General features: G+C 41.2%; 1 protein-coding gene across 1 annotated transcript in view; it reads right to left on the bottom strand.

Annotated features, from left to right (window-relative positions):
* Nucleotides 1-18,055, bottom strand: part of LOC144056049 (SH3 and cysteine-rich domain-containing protein 3-like) — a 31,022-nt gene that overhangs the window by 822 nt on the left and 12,145 nt on the right. The window lies entirely within an intron of this gene.

The following is an 18,055-nucleotide window of genomic DNA, read 5'->3' as shown; positions in this document are numbered from 1 at the left end:
TTTGTACCTGAAATATGTCATTTGCAGACGGTCCATAAGCAAATATTGAACATCAAGCCAAATTTGATTGATTGATTAATTGATTGGCCATTTGCTGTTTTCGAACTGTCACTCACAGTTTGCTAGACATTAGACAGACATCCAATGAGGATGACGATGTGTGACATCAACTGCAAAATGAACTTTTATCCCAGTCACAAGTTGTGTATGATGTTTAAATAGTAAATTGGTGGGAGGAAGATTTGTTTGGAAGGTGTAACTCACATTATGGTTGTAGCCTAGCGTGCTAGCTAGCAAGAAGCTACAGCGCGTAGCATTCCCGCTGGACTCTCAGCTCAAACTTTCGCTCCGAGTAAGTTCCAGTGAATACCGGTCGTCATTTCCTCCTCCCGTCCGTGAAGCTTTTTTTCAAACTTCCCGCGTGTGGAGGACACGACTAGTCAGTTCGTTCGTTCGTTTGTTTGTTCCCACCTTCCCTGACATGTAGCAACGGTTCCACTCGCGCGGGCGTGCACGCTCTCCCCCCCCCCCCCTCTCTCTCTCTCTCTCTCTCTCTCTCTCTCTCTCTCTCTCTCTCTCCCTCTCTTCGTCTCTCGCTCTCTTTCTCTCCGTCTCTCGCTCTCTCTTTCTCTCCGTCTCTCGCTCTCGCTCTCTCTCTCTCGCTCTCTCTCTCTCTCTCCGTCTCTCGCTCTCTCTCTCCGTCTCTCGCTCTCTCTCTCTCCGTCTCTCGCTCTCTCTCCGTCTCTCGCTCTCTCTCTCTCTCTCCGTCTCTCGCCCTCTCTCTCATCGTAGAAATTGTAATCCCTCGAAATAATCCCCATTTTTTAATAAATCGACCTAAAATCTGATTACATGTTTTTTCCTGTAACTGTAATGGAATACATTTTTTTTTGCAATCTGAATACGTAATGGGTGTACATGTATTCCGTTACTCCCCAAGCCACACGTCACTCACCAGGCCAGGCCCCGCCTTCTAAAAACCAGGCACACTCGCGAAAAGACTTTTATAGTCTTAGAGGCTGCTTAACTAACAAAATTGTAGCATCGTTTATTTCAAGCGTCTCCCTAAATGTAAAAAAACAAAAGCATTGTATGCAAAAACAATCACATTAGTCGCCTCCCATCCTGCCACGGATTGAAAGAAAAGCAGGCAACACAATGTTTTGAAATGTGATTGGAAAAAAAAGGAACACAATCTCGCTGCGACGGAGGCAATTCCGATGTGTCTTGAAGGTGTCGCTCGTTGGTCACGCAGAGTTAATGAGGCGGCGCTCTCGGCTCTAAGTCATCCTGCCACCGCTGCCGATCCCGGCCACGATTACTGTAATGAAACGCTCAGGACATTATTAAGCAAACGCCACCATATATCCATTTAGGCGGCCGCCGATGGAATCGGGAGACACGTAAGCCGGAAAACAAGACGTACAATGAAACGAGTGACAAAAGGAGACAATGGAGATAATATATAGCGGACGTGGTGACGCTTATCAGAGTGGTTGTCTTTTGCGGTGTTGCGTGGATCGACATTAGCAACCCAGCCTCTTTTGTGTTTGGATGACTGACAACTCCATACAAACGGTTAAACAATATAAAAGTAGACCAAAAAAATTGGGTTGGCTAACCCTCAAAGCACAATAGAGGGAGTAGTTAGGCAAAGGGGGGGGGGGGGGGGGCTTGTCTGATTTGAACCTTTCACAGGGCGAGGAACTCAATTTGGTGAGCCTTATCTCACAAGGCGGCAGGGTTTCCCCCAGCGTTTTATAAGGCTGGCGGCCCGCCAGGTTCAATGTCCCGCCGACCCGAAGAGTCGATAATAGTCGTCCGCAACCCCCGAGTCGACGGATGCGATTCGCTGCTTGTCATTCGTGTGCTTATGAAGTAAATTGAATGATAAATGATGTGAGAATTACACATTTTTAATTGTACTTAAATGACAAATGAATAAAAAAAGAAAACTTGAACTGCAATCTGTCTAAGGTTGGGATTTAATTAATTTCTGTAAATGTATAATCCATTTCCTGATAGGATAGTCAGTTGGTATCGAACCATCTACATGGCTAATGGCGTATTTATTTTGAAAAGTGTCGTCTGATGCTAAAAGCTAACATGCATTTAATCATTTCCTGATATGATAGTTAGTTGGTATGTATGTATAGTGGGAGGCGGGATTCGAACCTGCAACCTCCTGGTTACTGGCGCAGCCACCGAGCAGTATCAGACACCTGGCAACGATGATGAGTTGTATTTTTAAGTTCATTGAAAATGAATGGGGTGAAGTTGATATTTAATATTAAATGTGTGTTAATTCTACTTTTCTTAAGCTCAATTGACAACATATTGTTGTTTTATGTGTCTCTACTTAACGCCTTTCGATAGAAACTTCCCGCGGTGCATGCTCGGTTGCGAGAAGAATTGATGCGATAAGAGCGTGCGTCCATCTGCCACCGTTGCGCTCCCAGAGTGAGAGAGTGAGAGTATTTTTCATGGAATTATCTCTTCCTAATGACCAGCGGATTCTAATTAAAAGCGCGATTAGGGCTCGCTCTTAAGCACCTTATTGGAAATTACGGACGATCCATTCTGGCTGATGGCGAACTTGGCGAGATACACTTGTGCCGATGGCTCGGGTGAACGTGCTGCTCTTGCGCTTTTGCTGGACTCGAAAAAGACGCATTTGCATCCCGCGGTGGAGGGAGAGACCATCAAAAAGGAATATTTATTTCACAGGTGAAGTAGGAACAATAAGATAGCGTTTGTTGTGCCTTTGCGAAAACGAGATCATGTAGTCAAAGCGGTGCGGTCATTTTAGTGGAGCTCCCGTCGGGTTGTTGCTCCTTCAATTATGCAATCCATACAAGAGAAGGACAGCAATTGTCCCACTTCTGCCATTGGAAAAACAATAAAGCTACATTATGTCGCCATGTTTTCGGCCATTGTGATACGCACACACAACAATTCTATTAAAGTCTATTGATTTTTCCACATGCAGCTATGGAGTATTGATCCCACATACATTTAATTTGGAGATGTGAAATTCTACTGGTTAAGTCGGAAACTTTACCCAGTGGCGCCTCAATGAATATTTTATTTATATATATTTTTTCTAAATACCTTTTCCTTCACTTCCCAAAAACGTATTTATACGTTTTTTTTGTTTTGCTTTTGCTAGAGCATACAGAAGGCTTTGATGCACCTTCTGACGGGAAGAGGTCACTTAAAGCAATGGTAGTTATTACAAAAACGGCCAGCAGGTGGCAGCAGAGTATAAGAGATTAACCAGGGCCATGTTGCAACAAGCTCTTTTTGCCAGTGTTTTCAACAGGTTTGCGAATAATGATGAAACTTAGCTATATTCTAATGCTAATTGCTGCAAAACCGAAACAGATATACTTTTTTCTCTGATTAAAGAAGAGACTAATCTTTCTTTTGGTATGTTCCATGTTTTTATAGCAATTGAACACAATATTCTGTGCGCCTTGCAAAATCATACCTAATACAGTCAAACGGACGGGAGCAAAGGGGGTTGCTTCAGTGAAAATAGCTGGGAGTGAATGAGTTAAAAAAAAAGTTCATCATTATTCACATACCTGTTGAAAACACTGGCAAAATGATCTTGTTGCAACATGAAAAAAAATATATATATATTCAGTACATGTTATAAATACAGCAAAAAAAAAAAAAAAGTACACCGAATCAATACATTTTTCTTAGTTGGGTTAGGTATCATTCTAAAAATGTCAAAACATTTGTCCGGCCATTGAAATTGCGCCAGCTGCACCGGAGGCAGGTTAGACCGGGTACTGGTAACTTCGCAGACCAGCGCAGGCCAACGGATCTGAGAGAAGGACTCAGGCCTGCGCCACTGTGGGAGTGATCACAATCGACTTCTATCACGGGCAATCAAAGCGACTTCACTCATTCCCTTTAAATTTGGTGAGCTCGTCACGCACTGAAACACTTGTCGCATGCGAAACGGGCACATGGAGGTCGAAAATAGAGTGAGACTGTGTTTTTTTTTTCAAGGCCAATACCGATAAGGATCATTAGTAGTCAAGAAGGCCGCTAACTAGTATTTAGAGCAGATATTCATTTCACTAAAAGCGTAAAAAAAAAAAAAAAAATTTTTTTTTTTTTTTTTTAAGCATATGCTTGGCTGGAACTAAATAAACACTGACATAGCAGGTGTGGACATTTTTAATGCTGTTGCAGAAATAATTTTATAATTTCATCGTTTTATATTCATGGCCTGAAATTTGGACTTTTGGCACGCACATTACTTAGGGGGAAAAAAAAAACATACCAAAGACATGATAATATGATGACATCTCCTGCTAGATTTCAATTACATATGTCTATTAGTAGCCACTAATCACATGACACAGAAGTCAAACTACTGGCTTCAGACTATTCTGATTCTTTGTGTGAGTTACGAGTGAAGCAATCTGGCTTGTAGGTGGTCGGACTGGATTCGCCAGATGACCCGAGACCTTGAGACGTACGCTTGCAAGGCGGCATAACGGCGATTAATCCAACTGCGGTGCATGCGGCCTTGCTGTCCATCAAACTGTATCACGAGCATCAGGATTCAATCAAGAGAATTCCATCATTCTTTCCGATTGCAATGCAGGAGTGATATGAAATGTAATAAAGAAAGAGTGACGGTGAGAGTAGTGGCGTTATCTTTAGACAAGGTGAGGGCAGGTATGAGATGAGAGATTCTGTAACAGACGGGGGGGGTGGGGGGAGTTTCAGGACTGGTTGTCACAAAAGATATATTTCATAGCTAAATTACAAACTAGGGCCCAACGATATGGATTTTTTTATACATATAAAAAAAAGAAAAAGAAAGAGAGAGCGAAAAATAGAGAGTGAAAGAGAGAATGAAATAGAGGGAGAGAGAGAAAGAGAGAGCAAGAAATAGAGAGAGAAAGAGAAAGCAAGAAAGAGAGAGTGAGAAAAAGAGAGGGAGAGAGAAAGAGAGGGAGAGAGAGAGAGGAAGAGTGAAAGAAAGAAAGAGAAAGAGAAATAGAGAGAGAGAGCAAGAAAGAGAGAGTGAGAAAAAGAGAGGGAGAGAGAAAGAGAGAGCAAGAAATAGAGAGAGAAAGAGAAAGCAAGAAAGAGAGAGTGAGAAAAAGAGAGGGAGAGAGAAAGAGGGAGAGAGAGAGAGGAAGAGTGAAAGAAAGAAAGAGAGAAAGAGAAAGAGAGAGAGAGCAAGAAAGAGAGAGTGAGAAAAAGAGAGGGAGAGAGAGAGGAAGAGAGAAAGAGAGAAAGAAAGAAAGAGAAAGAGAGGGAGAGAGAGGGGAAGAGAGAAAGAGAGACAGAGAAAGAAAGAGAAAGAGAGAAAGAAAAAGAAAGAGAAAGAGAGAGAAAGAGAAAAAGAGAGGGAGAGAGAAAGGAAGAGAGAAAGAAAGAGAAATAGAGAGAGAGAGAAAGAGAGAGCAAGAAAGAGAGAGAGAGAAAAAGAGAGCGAGAGAGAGAGAAAGACAAAAAGAAAGGGAGAGGGAAAGAGAGGGAGAGAGAGAGGAAGAGAGAAAGAGAGAAAGAAAGAGAAAGAGAGAGGAAGAGAGAAAGAAAGACAGAGAAAGAGAGAGGAAGAGAGAAAGAAAGACAGAGAAAGAAAGACAGAGAAAGAAAGAGAAAGAGAGAAAGAAAGAGAGAGAAAGAAAGAGAAAGAGAGAGGGAGAGAGAAAGAGAGGGAGAGAAAGAGAAATAGAGAGAAAGAGAGAGAAAAAGAGAGCGAGAGAGAAAAAGAGAGCGAGAGAGAGAGAGAAAGAGAAAAAGAAAGGGAGAGGGAAAGAGAGGGAGAGAGAAAGAGAGAAAGAAAGAGAAAGAGAGAGAGAGAGAAAGAGAGAGAGACGAGCCACAGAAATGGTTTTATTCACACCCCCCCCCACCCTCCAAAAAAAGACTATAAAACCGAATGGCTCCAAATGTCCCTCGAACGCCATCGATACCGCGCGACGGCTCCCTGGCCTTGAAAACAAACGCAAAATAAAGAGCATTCAAAGCTGATCAGTCTCGCGGTACAGGCCTCGCTCCTGACAGAGCATCTCTCCCGAGTTTGTGTCGGAGACGCCCGCCATATCCTCCGGAGGCCATTTGTTGATCGCTGGCACCATTCTGTCATTCAACTGATTTACCTGAGGACAAAGACTTGAAACAATCCCGTCGATACGCATCAGTCTCTCCATCTCTCTCGCCCCGTGTCACTCGTCTGCTCTTTCAAAAATGACGCCGCCGCGCAAATATTACTGAAAGTCATCCGGAGAAAAGGAAAAGGCAGGAAGAGTTTGGAGTGGAGTTGGAGGAAAAGTCTAGAAATCTCACATTTTTAACACACAATAGATTGAGCGAGAGTAAGCAATGGAAAACATAAAAATATTGTTCAACCTGTGCAACAGATGGTTCCGTTTACAGTTCCCAAACTAATCTCACAATATACATCAATAATCATGCCCAAAAATGCACATTATAAAACGAACCTTTTGTTGGCGTAAAAAAAACAGGATTAAAGAGAATTTGACAGTCAATAATCTTCAGCAAAAATTTGGCTGACTTGAAATACTTCCTGTTTTCACACTGAAGGGGGCAAAAAAAATCAGCCTGATTATCTCAAAATTACAAAAAAAAAAGTGTAATCAATGCTTTAGTTTCTTCTATGGAGTCCAACATCAGTGCTGGACACGTGAACTATTCAAACTGAGTCCGTTGTTAGCATTAAGCGACATTCTGGTTGGCCGAAGTGAGAAAAGGTGGAAATAAGAGCTTTGTGAGTTTATTTTGAGCCCCATTACAGACGAGTACGTGCTCTGGTATCGGCGGAGGGTGCAGGTGGCCCTGCGAGGGGAGCGCCTATCAATCTCTACCCTTCGCTCTGCCCATTTATACACCAGCTGGTCGCGGCGACAATCGGCCCAACCCGAGCCGCTATTTGTCCGCCTGTCCCTCCATCTTTCAGATAATCAGTCCATCAACGCTCACAATCTGAGCACCCGCGCCAGCAATTCATCTACCTGCCCATTTATGTGGCCATCATTCAGCTTTTTGTCCATCATCGAACCGTGCATCCACCTTCATACACACGCTTTTAGTGGCTCCATTAGGACGTCGCAAACTCTAGAACAAATGACCCCCCCCCCCAAAAAAAAAAATGAAGCCGCTTGCTCAATAGATGAATTGGAAGAAGTACGAGGAAAGAGGAAAGACAATTAAAAAGCGTCAAATAGAAAAAGCCTAAGTACAGATGCCGTGGGCAGCCTTTGGTGACCGAGAGCCTCTGGAATCAATTACAAGTCCTCAGATAAATCGGCTAATTGAAATGGATTCGCACTACAGGATCATTCTGCTGTACAAGCAGCCGTGAACCGGCAGCGGAGAAGAAAGATCACACGTCACCCTGCCGTCGTGTGGATTTGATACTTATTTTCGCTGCGTTGTGTTCCCACGATGGCCTTAGTATGAAATTATGAGGCCAAAAATATTTGTATCTTTGGTATCTTACACAGCAGGCAGCCTATCGTTCTTTTAGTATATCTTTTTTTAACTTCCAGATATTCCTGCAATGTACTAAACAAAGTGTTTTTTTTGTTAGCATTTGTTAGTTAGCCTTAAGCTAAACAGAGCATTTGTTTGGGTTAACATTAAGCTAAATAGAGCATTTATTTGGGTTAGCAGAAGGCTAAACAGATCATTCTTTTGTTAGCATTAAGCCTAACAGAGCATTCGTTTGTTAATATTCAAGCTAAACAGAGCATTCGTTTGTTAATATTTAAGCCAAACAAAGCTTTCGTTTGTTAGCATTATGCCAAACAGAGCATTCGTTTGTTAGCATTATGCAAAGAAGAGCATTCATTTGTTAGCATTATGCCAAGCGGAGCATTCGTTTGTTAGCATTATGCCAAGCAGATCATTCGTTTGTTAGCGTTAAGCCAAGCAGATCATTCGTTTGTCAGCGTTAAGCCAAACAAGATCATTCGTTTGTCAGCGTTAAGCCAAACAGATCATTCGTTTGTTAGCGCTAAGCTAAACAGATCATTCGTTTGTTAGCGTTAAGCCAAACAGATCATTCGTTTGTTAGCGTTAAGCAAAACAGATCACTCGTTTGTTAGCGTTAAGCTAAACAGATCATTCGTTTGTTAGCGTTAAGCAAAACAGATCAATCGTTTGTTAGCGTTAAGCTAAACAGATCAATCGTTTGTTAGCGTTAAGCTAAACAGATCATTCGTTTGTTAGCGTTAAGCTAAACAGATCATTAGTTTGTTAGCGTTAAGCTAAACAGATCATTCGTTTGTTAGCGTTAAGCCAAACAGATCATTCGTTTGTTAGCGTTAAGCCAAACAGATCATTCGTTTGTTAGCGTTCAGCCAAACAGATCATTCGTTTGTTAGCGTTCAGCCAAACAGATCATTCGTTTGTTAGCGTTAAGCTAAACAGATCAATCGTTTGTTAGCGTTAGGCTAAACAGATCAATCGTTTGTTAGCGTTAAGCTAAACAGATCATTAGTTTGTTAGCGTTAAGCTAAACAGATCATTAGTTTGTTAGCGTTAAGACAAACAGATCATTCGTTTGTTAGCGTTAAGCTAAACAGATCAATCGTTTGTTAGCGTTAAGCTAAACAGATCATTCGTTTGTTAGCGTTAAGCTAAACAGATCATTCGTTTGTTAGCGTTAAGCTAAACAGATCATTCGTTTGTTAGCGTTAAGCTAAACAGATCACTCGTTTGTTAGCTTTAAGCTAAACAGATCATTCGTTTGTTAGCGTTAAGCAAAACAGATCAATCGTTTGTTAGCGTTAAGCTAAACAGATCAATCGTTTGTTAGCGTTAAGCTAAACAGATCATTCGTTTGTTAGCGTTAAGCTAAACAGATCATTCGTTTGTTAGCGTTAAGCTAAACAAATCATTCGTTTGTTAGCGTTAAGCCAAACAGATCATCCGTTTGTTAGCATTAAGCTAAACAGATCATTCGTTTGTTAGCGTTAAGCTAAACAGATCATTCGTTTGTTAGCGTTAAGCTAAACAGATCATTCGTTTGTTAGCGTTAAGCTAAACAGATCATTCGTTTGTTAGCGTTAAGCTAAACAGATCATTCGTTTGTTAGCGTTAAGCTAAACAGATCATTAGTTTGTTAGCGTTAAGCTAAACAGATCATTCGTTTGTTAGCGTTAAGCCAAACAGATCATTCGTTTGTTAGCGTTAAGCCAAACAGATCATTCGTTTGTTAGCGTTCAGCCAAACAGATCATTCGTTTGTTAGCGTTCAGCCAAACAGATCATTCGTTTGTTAGCGTTAAGCTAAACAGATCAATCGTTTGTTAGCGTTAGGCTAAACAGATCAATCGTTTGTTAGCGTTAAGCTAAACAGATCATTAGTTTGTTAGCGTTAAGCTAAACAGATCATTAGTTTGTTAGCGTTAAGACAAACAGATCATTCGTTTGTTAGCGTTAAGCTAAACAGATCAATCGTTTGTTAGCGTTAAGCTAAACAGATCATTCGTTTGTTAGCGTTAAGCTAAACAGATCATTCGTTTGTTAGCGTTAAGCTAAACAGATCATTCGTTTGTTAGCGTTAAGCTAAACAGATCACTCGTTTGTTAGCTTTAAGCTAAACAGATCATTCGTTTGTTAGCGTTAAGCAAAACAGATCAATCGTTTGTTAGCGTTAAGCTAAACAGATCAATCGTTTGTTAGCGTTAAGCTAAACAGATCATTCGTTTGTTAGCGTTAAGCTAAACAGATCATTCGTTTGTTAGCGTTAAGCTAAACAAATCATTCGTTTGTTAGCGTTAAGCCAAACAGATCATCCGTTTGTTAGCGTTAAGCTAAACAGATCATTCGTTTGTTAGCGTTAAGCTAAACAGATCATTCGTTTGTTAGCGTTAAGCTAAACAGATCATTCGTTTGTTAGCGTTAAGCTAAACAGATCATTCGTTTGTTAGCGTTAAACTAAACAGATCAATCGTTTGTTAGCGTTAAGCTAAACAGATCATTCACTTGTTAGCGTTAAGCGAAACAGATCATTCGTTTGTTAGCATTAAGCTAAACAAAGCATTTGTTCACTAACTGCCAAACTACTGCCAAATTTGCATATGACACGCAGACTATTTCCTAGGGGGGAGCGCATTTCTGCCTCAGATAATCAGGATTATAACAGTTACACACGCTGATCTCACCATTCAATAGCTACTGTGTATTAAATACAAAATATAGAACACAAAAAAGCCTATTTCAACCGCAGCACCTTCTTGTGGGTGAACTCACTACAAACATCCCTCAGTGCTATCCGACATATATGCAGACCCTGATATAAAATGCAAAAGCGAATTGTCCATGGCAAAAAAAAAAAATGGTGCCGAGTCTGCAAAAGCGATACGGATGTTGCATCACGGGGAGGAAGGATGTCGACACCGTGCTGTCAACGTGACACGGATATCGTAGTGAAGCTGTTCTACCCTCAAGCCCACTAATTGCAATGCTCTTGTAAGCGTGTGATTGGACGACACCGCTCCTCTTATAAGACATGTGACGTATCAATAAGCCGATACAATGAGAGCCACACATCCGGGAAGACGTTGAACAAGGAAGCAGGAGAAGAAGAAGCCATTAGATTTGGGTGCAGATTTTGCTGTGTGAGTCTGGAATCATTGAAAAGAAGGAATAAAGTCATAATATAACAAGTAAAAGATTGTAATGGGAAAAATAAGATCTCACAAGAAACAAAAGTCATACAAAAACCATAGCAGACACAAAATTATCTTTTTTTTTTCTAAAGAAAAAAAAACATCTTAACCTTTGAAATGTGTTGATGTGAAAAGCTCCATAAAAACTAAATACGCGCGACTGGCATGTTTGTTGCCTGGAACACGTACTAAAATGAATGAGTAAGTTCTCATTGATCGTCATCCACACGACGCACGGTCAAAAGGTTGGTGCATGCGTGCAGGAATACAGTAAAACAAGCCTGAGGGCCAACTATTAGCAAGCAGGAGGTCGTGCGCGGACATTTCATCAGCCTTCCCTGCACGCCCTCCGGCGCTTTCTTTTATTCATGCCAGCTCACTACTTCCTTTTTTACTTAAGTATTATTTTCCTCCTGCGTCTCTGCTTTTCATTCTCTGCCACCTATTGGAGGTCCTGGAGACTTCCGCTGAGTAAATGTGTGTGCGAAAAAGAGAGAGGGCGAGCGTGTGACGGTGAGAATGTGTGTGTGTGTGTGTGTGTGTGTGTGTGAGAGAGTGAGGGCTAGGGTTTCATATTAGGGTTTAAAACTAGGGCGATGGTTCAAAATTAGGGTTTCGAAGTAGTGCTAGGGTTCAAAATTAGGGTTTAAAACTAGGGCTAGGGTTTGAAATTAGGGTTTAAAACTAGGGCTAGGGTTTCGAATAAGGGTTTCGAAGTAGTGCTAGGGTTCAAAATTAGGGTTTGGAAGTAGTGCTAGGGTTCAAAATTAGGGTTTCAAACTAGGGCTAGGGTTTGAAATTAGGGTTTAAAACTAGGGCTAGGGTTTCAAATTAGGGTTTAAAAATAGGGCTTCAAATAAGGGTTTCGAAGTAGTGCTAGGGTTCAAAATTAGGGTTTCAAACTAGGGCTAGGGTTTGAAATTAGGGTTTAAAACTAGGGCTAGGGTTCAAAATTAGGGTTTTAAACTAGGGCTAGGGTTTGAAATTAGGGTTTAAAACTAGGGCTAGGGTTTCATATTAGGGTTTAAAACTAGGGCTAGGGTTTCAAATTAGTGTTTCGAAGTAGTGCTAGGGTTGAAAATTAGGGTTTCAAACTAGTGCTAGGGTTGAAAATTAGGGTTTCAAACTAGGGCTAGGGTTGAAAATTAGGGTTTCAAACTAGGGCTAGGGTTTGAAATTAGGGTTTCAAACTAGGGCTAGGGTTTCATATTAGGGTTTAAAACTAGGGCTAGGGTTTCAAATTAGGGTTTCAAACTAGGGCTAGGGTTTGAAATTAGGGTTTCAAACTAGGGCTAGGGTTTCAAATTAGGGGTTTAAACTAGGGCTAGGATTTAGTGTGTGAGTGGGAGAAAGTACGTGTGAGAGTGAGTTTCCTAGAAATGCAAATGTAAGAGTATGAATGGGTGAGTGTGTGTGGGAGAGAGTGAGTGTGAGAGAGTGGGAGAGAATGTGACACAGTGTGAGAGTGTGTGAAAGAGTGTAATGTGAGTGTGTGGGAGAAAGATTGCGCGTAAGAGTGAGTTTCCTAGGAATGCGTGAATGAGAGTATGAATGAGTGAGTGTGTGTGTGATAGAGAGAGAGTGTTAAGAGTGTGTGATTGTGAAAGAATGTGTGTGAGGTGAGAGAGCAAGTGTGAGGAGTGAGAGAGTGAGTGAGCATGTGAGTGAATGTGTAATGTGAAAGTGTGGGAGAATGTGTGAGAAAATGTGTCTAAGAGCCTGGGAGAAAGTGTGTGTGCGTGTGTGAGAGAGAGAGAGAGAGAGAGAGAGAGATAGAGATAGAGATAGAGAGAGAGAGAGAGAGAGAGAGAGAGAGAGAGAGAGAGACCAAATGTGTTAGTGTGTGAGAGTTTGCAAGACAGTGAGTGAGAAAGTGTGAGAGTGAGTTATGAGAAATGTTTTAGTGGATGTTTGTGTGAGAGTGAAAGAGTACGGCGTGAGTGAAAATGTGGAAAAAAACGTGTGAGAGAAAGAGTTCCTGAGAAAATGTGTGAGAAGTGTTTATGCGTGAGTGAGTGTGTGCGTGTGAGCGAGTCAATGAGTGACATGAGAAAGGGAGTGTGAGAGAATGTGCGTGAGAGAGAGAGTCAGGAAAAATGGGTTAACGTATGTGTGTGAGAGTGCCTGAGTGAGACTGTGTGAGGTAAGAGAGTGTGTGATGGGAGAGAGAGAGAATTATATAAGATCCTGAGAGATAGCTCTGTCTCTCTCACAAAACCTTATTTACACACACGCAAACAGACCAGCATATCCCGTCTAGTTGCTTACCTGTCCACCTTATCGTCTTAAATCAGCCTTGACAGCAGTGGGCCCACCCACACCCTGTCCTGGAGAGGGGAGGGGGGGGCACCACATTATGAAACAATTAGGCCCTTAATTGACAGTTAATTAAGCTAAAGTCAATTTGACCTTGAGACCGGTGAGGCACCAGGAAAACTGACGTCATCTTATCACTTGTCGGATCTTCAACACCAGATGAAATGTTTCTGCGCGTGTCCGCGCATGTCATGTTTATGCGCGACGTCACATGCACTTTATCTGTTGATTGCGCTGAGTTAGTCGTTAAGTGTTAATTAGCTACTGTCTGAGTTTGTGTGTGTGTGCAATTAATTATATGCACGTGTTACACTATTTTAGAACTTTTTTTCTCATGAGTGTCAATTATCTTTTCAAGATTTTGTGACAGAACTGGAATATATGAGGTGCTGTTTGGGGCATAATTCAGGATTAACGACATATTTTATAAATACTAGATTTCTTAAAAAATAAAAAATAAAATAAAAAAATAAAATAAAAAATAATAGGCTTTTTAGCATTGCACAATTAAGATTAAAAATAAAAAGACAACTTTTTTGTAAATAATAATAATAATGTGTAGGGCCGCCCCCTTTGCATGCAATTGTAAGAAGCGAATGAAAGTTGGCGTCTATTTGAGGTGAGGCATTGATAAATTAAACCTACTGATTATTTAAAGAACCAATGTGTGAAAATATGGTCAAATCAAACAGGCATGGCAAAAAGTCAAATCCTTCACATTCAGGCGACAGTTTGACCTTCGTCGGCCGTTTGTCCCGCCGCGTCCGTTCTTAGCTCGTCAAACGCTTCAGATTAAAAATTCGACTTCCTGCCGAGCGAGCAGTCAGTCAACAAGCCGGCATTCATCAAAAACGATGCGTTTGCCGTTTTTTGGCGTCGGAATGCGTGGCGAGCGTGACAAATTTGTCTCCGCTTTGTGTCGCGCTGACAGGACGGAGGCGACGCGTCTCGGCCGACCGGCTTTGTGTGATTAAAGAGACGAGCGCAAACCATCTGCCTGTCACGTCCATCTGTCATCGCCCGGCGCTCGCCATCAGCTGCTCATCACTCAAAAAAAAACAAAAAAAAACAACAACAACGGTGGGGAGGGGGAGGGGGAGGGGCAGTGTTAGAAAGAGAGAGAAATTCGTGAGGTGCTACATAGAAGGATGCTGCCACCACACATTTAACCTAGCAAGTCACCCCGAGAGTGATCATTTCGTCGACGAAAAATTTGTCACATTTTTCGCCACCAATTTTTTTTCGGGCGAAAATTAAACAAAAATTCTTTGAGACGATGACGATAATTAAATTGATTGCATTTTGTCAATAACAAACGAAAACAACAGTTTTAGTCAAAAGAATACAACTAAAACTAAATCAAAATTCCTTGTCAAAATTAACACTTAACAGTACAGATTATGTTTTCTCTTGGTCACGGTAACTTTTCAAAATTTCCGATTTTTGTAAAATTCTGACTTTTGGGGAGAAAATTTGGGACATTTTGTTTCAATATCACTTTTTAATTTTTTTTATTAACCTTATTCAATGAAAATATACGGAAGAGGATTAGGGCCAGTGAGGTAGAGGAGGGAAAAAAAGTTGGCAGGATTCTGATTTTATTCACAGAATTCTGATTTTATTCACAGAATTCTGACTTTGATCTCAGAATTCTGACTTTAAAGTGAGAATTCTGACTTTAAAGTGAGAATTCTGACTTTAAAGTGAGAATTCTGACTTTAAAGTGAGAATTCTGACTTTATTCTGAAAGCAGAATTCTGACTTCAAAGCGACTTTAAAGTCAGAATTCGGATTTCAGAATTCGGAGATTAAAGTCAGAATTCTCACTTTAAAGAATTTTGAGATTTAAGTCAGAATTCTCACTTTAAAGAATTTTGACTTTAAAGTGGTAATTCTGACTATTCTGAAAGCAGAATTCTCATTTTAAAGTCAGAATTATGAGATTAGAGTGAAAATCCTGCCAATATTTTTTCCTCTTTAATCCTCTTTCGTAGAAATGTTTAAAAAAAAAAAAATTACTGCTGTTTTATCGATTGCCCTCTGTTAGCACCCAGCACAATTTTCCTCTTTTTGGTATTTTCGTAGACAGGCAAGTAGGAAGTTGCATTTACGCCGTTGTGGGAGTGAACACAGCCAATTTACTAGCCAAAGCTGCGCCACTCTTTCCCTTTAAGGACCGTGCACACAGTTGTTGTTGACATTGCAAAAGCAGAAATAAACTCACTGGAGTCCATGCAGAATATCCAAGTACGTTTCAAAGGAACTGCAAGCAGACCAGGCCAGGGTCATCATCATCACAGATGACCACTGTAAAGTTCACCTGATCCTTCTCGTCCATGTGCATGTAAAACTTCCACGTCTTGTAATACCATCACTGTTATCGTGTGAAATTGTCTTTTTTCCATCACTGTTTTTCCTTACCCCCGGATAAAGACACAGTCAGCAAAGGGCCCGTTGGGAGTTTGTGGGCAAAAGCAGCCCTCATCTTTCATTTTTGTATTCCTGGCCGCGTTCCCTCATTCCCCACCTCCACCTCCATCTCTGTCTTTCCCTCTGTCCCGCAGCCACATCCCCTCCCGTCTTTCCCCTCCCTCTCCTCACGCCGACTATCTCTCTGGGATTATCGATTTGGCGTAGGCCGTGATGGAGTCTCGCTGGGTGTAATGCGGGGCCCACAAGGTGTCTTCGGAATGGAGAGCATCATGACTTATGGACTAAGTATAGTTACGCTTTCACAACACCTGAATCACACACACACACCAACACACACACACACACACCCTTGTGCGGAGACGAAGGATGTGCACATTGATCATACGCATTGAATTCGCATTGCTGAAATAGCAAATTGACACGGGAGGAAAAACTCCAAGGTATCATTGAACGTCTTCTGGGATTTTTTTTTTTGTTGTTGCATCCAGTAAGTTTTCTACAAATGTACCAAACATAAAACAAAAACCCCCCAAAAAAGAAATATTATTATTTTATTTTATTTAAACAGACTCTGCTAGCTTAATGCTAACATACCAAGGGAAACCACATAGGCACATGGGCTAACAATTAGCATCGATGTGTTGTTGTTACCCTTTAAAGATGCGTTATAAGTGCTTGCTTGAACAATTTCCATTTGTGAGTTTTTAAAAATAAAAAAAATTAAGATTAATGTTAATTCTTATTTTCTCCGCACAATCTTAGCATTAGCATGTGGTAGCATTATACATGAAAAAAAGCCTTAATTTTCATGTTTACTGTATCTACATCTGCTGAAAAAAAGAGAAAATGTGTTATAAGGAACTTTCAGTTTATGTTGATTATAGCGGCGCCATATGTACAAAAGTAGTAATGTTATGCCTGAAGGGAGACCACATTTCCCATGATGACAAGCGCATTTTTTTTTTTTAGCTAATGCCAGCGAGTGAAAGCCGGGCCAATGTTGATCCTTGACTGTCCTTTTATCCGGGTACCTTTGTTTTTTTTTGTTTCGTTTCCTAGGAAGAAAAAAAAAAATCTGTTGTTTTGCAGCTTCTGCTAGGTAAGCATTCATTGTGCGTCGACATTGAAATGGACTTCCGTCTTTGTAACGAACGGGGAAAGGGGGAAGTGACGTATGCCATGAAGCATTCAGCACATTTGTAGTTTTTTTGTGTGGCAGTGTTCCTACCATCCGCCTCAAAGTTGTTTCGTGCCAATAAAAATGATACAGATCCCTTCAGGCAATGGCAAAGCTACCATTCAACTAGTTTTTTTTTCATGTTTCATCAGAAGAGATATGAAAATATTTTATTAAGGTTGAAAAGTTCCCAAGTGCTACTTTAACATAACTTTTGTAACGTGTCATTGTTTACATGACGCAAATAAACTATAATCACTACTTTTTTTAAATTCCTTAGTTCCCCATCAGTTCTGGCATTAGCATATCGCTGGCGTCGGGCCGAAACCTCATAAATCACAATTAGACATATTTCATTTTTTTTTTCAAAAATCTATACTTTTGGTCAATTTTCTCATGTGGGTGCCAATCTTAAGTGTTGAAAGTGGCTTGTTCGCTTTAATGAATTTTGGGGTCTTCTGAGAAGCGACCATTTTGGAAATACAAGGTTTTGGCCCGATGCCAGTGATATGCTAGCATTCTTAGTATCTAAAATATGTATCTGTTTTCCTGAAACAACATAAAATGGAGTATAACTGGTATCGATGACTCATTCTAACTTTGCACAGAGAACTATAATAATAATAACAACAACAACAACAGACTTGCTAAGCCAAGCTAGTGGTGGTCCCCAACCTTTTTTCTTGTCAGGGATTGTGTTCATGGTAGCACATATTTTAGCGGACTGCCAACGGTTCGTTGACAGTGGAGGTGCGTGGCTGGGCGTGGGGTGCTAATTTATAATCCCCATCAGACATTATGCTCTGCTACATCAACAACAACCACCGGCCACAACCATTCCCCCCCCCCCACTTCTATCGACAGCCCGGCATCAAATGTTGGGGACCCCTATGCTAAGCCATATGTAATACTCAACTCATTTGGATTCCCGAGCATTCGGTCGAATTACAATTGATTTTTACCCCTCCTCGCGCTGAAGTTATTCATACAACGTCGCTAGCTGCCACCACGTATTATTGATGATAGTTTGCGGGGTTTACAATAGAGGCTGCATAATTGATTAAAAGGCGTTTATTGTGATGCTGCTTCCAAAATCTACGCATGCTTCTATCATCCATGCATTAACAAACACACTTTCTCCCGGAGCATGCGAGCCAAAGCCCAAAAGCAAAGGCCGCTCATTGTAAATGCGTGAATCCTATTAGGATTGGCCCTAGAGTCGGCCTCTGCTTAGCAAATAAATAATAGTAATGATGATGATCCCTCATCTTGTCACTGGGGCGCACCCCCGGGAGAGAGGGAGGGGGGCTGAGTGGAGAGTTGGGGTGGTGGGGGGGTGGGGCTCATCTTGGCCTAATTGGTTCCAACCCTGCAGCATTTTCCCGGCATCACCTCCCTAGCGCTCAGTATCCGCTCGGTAAAACGCGAGTGTGCTTCATTCTGCCTGCTTC

Source organism: Vanacampus margaritifer, chromosome 8 (genome assembly GCF_051991255.1).
Source record: "Vanacampus margaritifer isolate UIUO_Vmar chromosome 8, RoL_Vmar_1.0, whole genome shotgun sequence".
Taxonomy (NCBI): domain Eukaryota; kingdom Metazoa; phylum Chordata; class Actinopteri; order Syngnathiformes; family Syngnathidae; genus Vanacampus; species Vanacampus margaritifer.
This window is presented reverse-complemented; position numbering and strand designations above follow the sequence as displayed.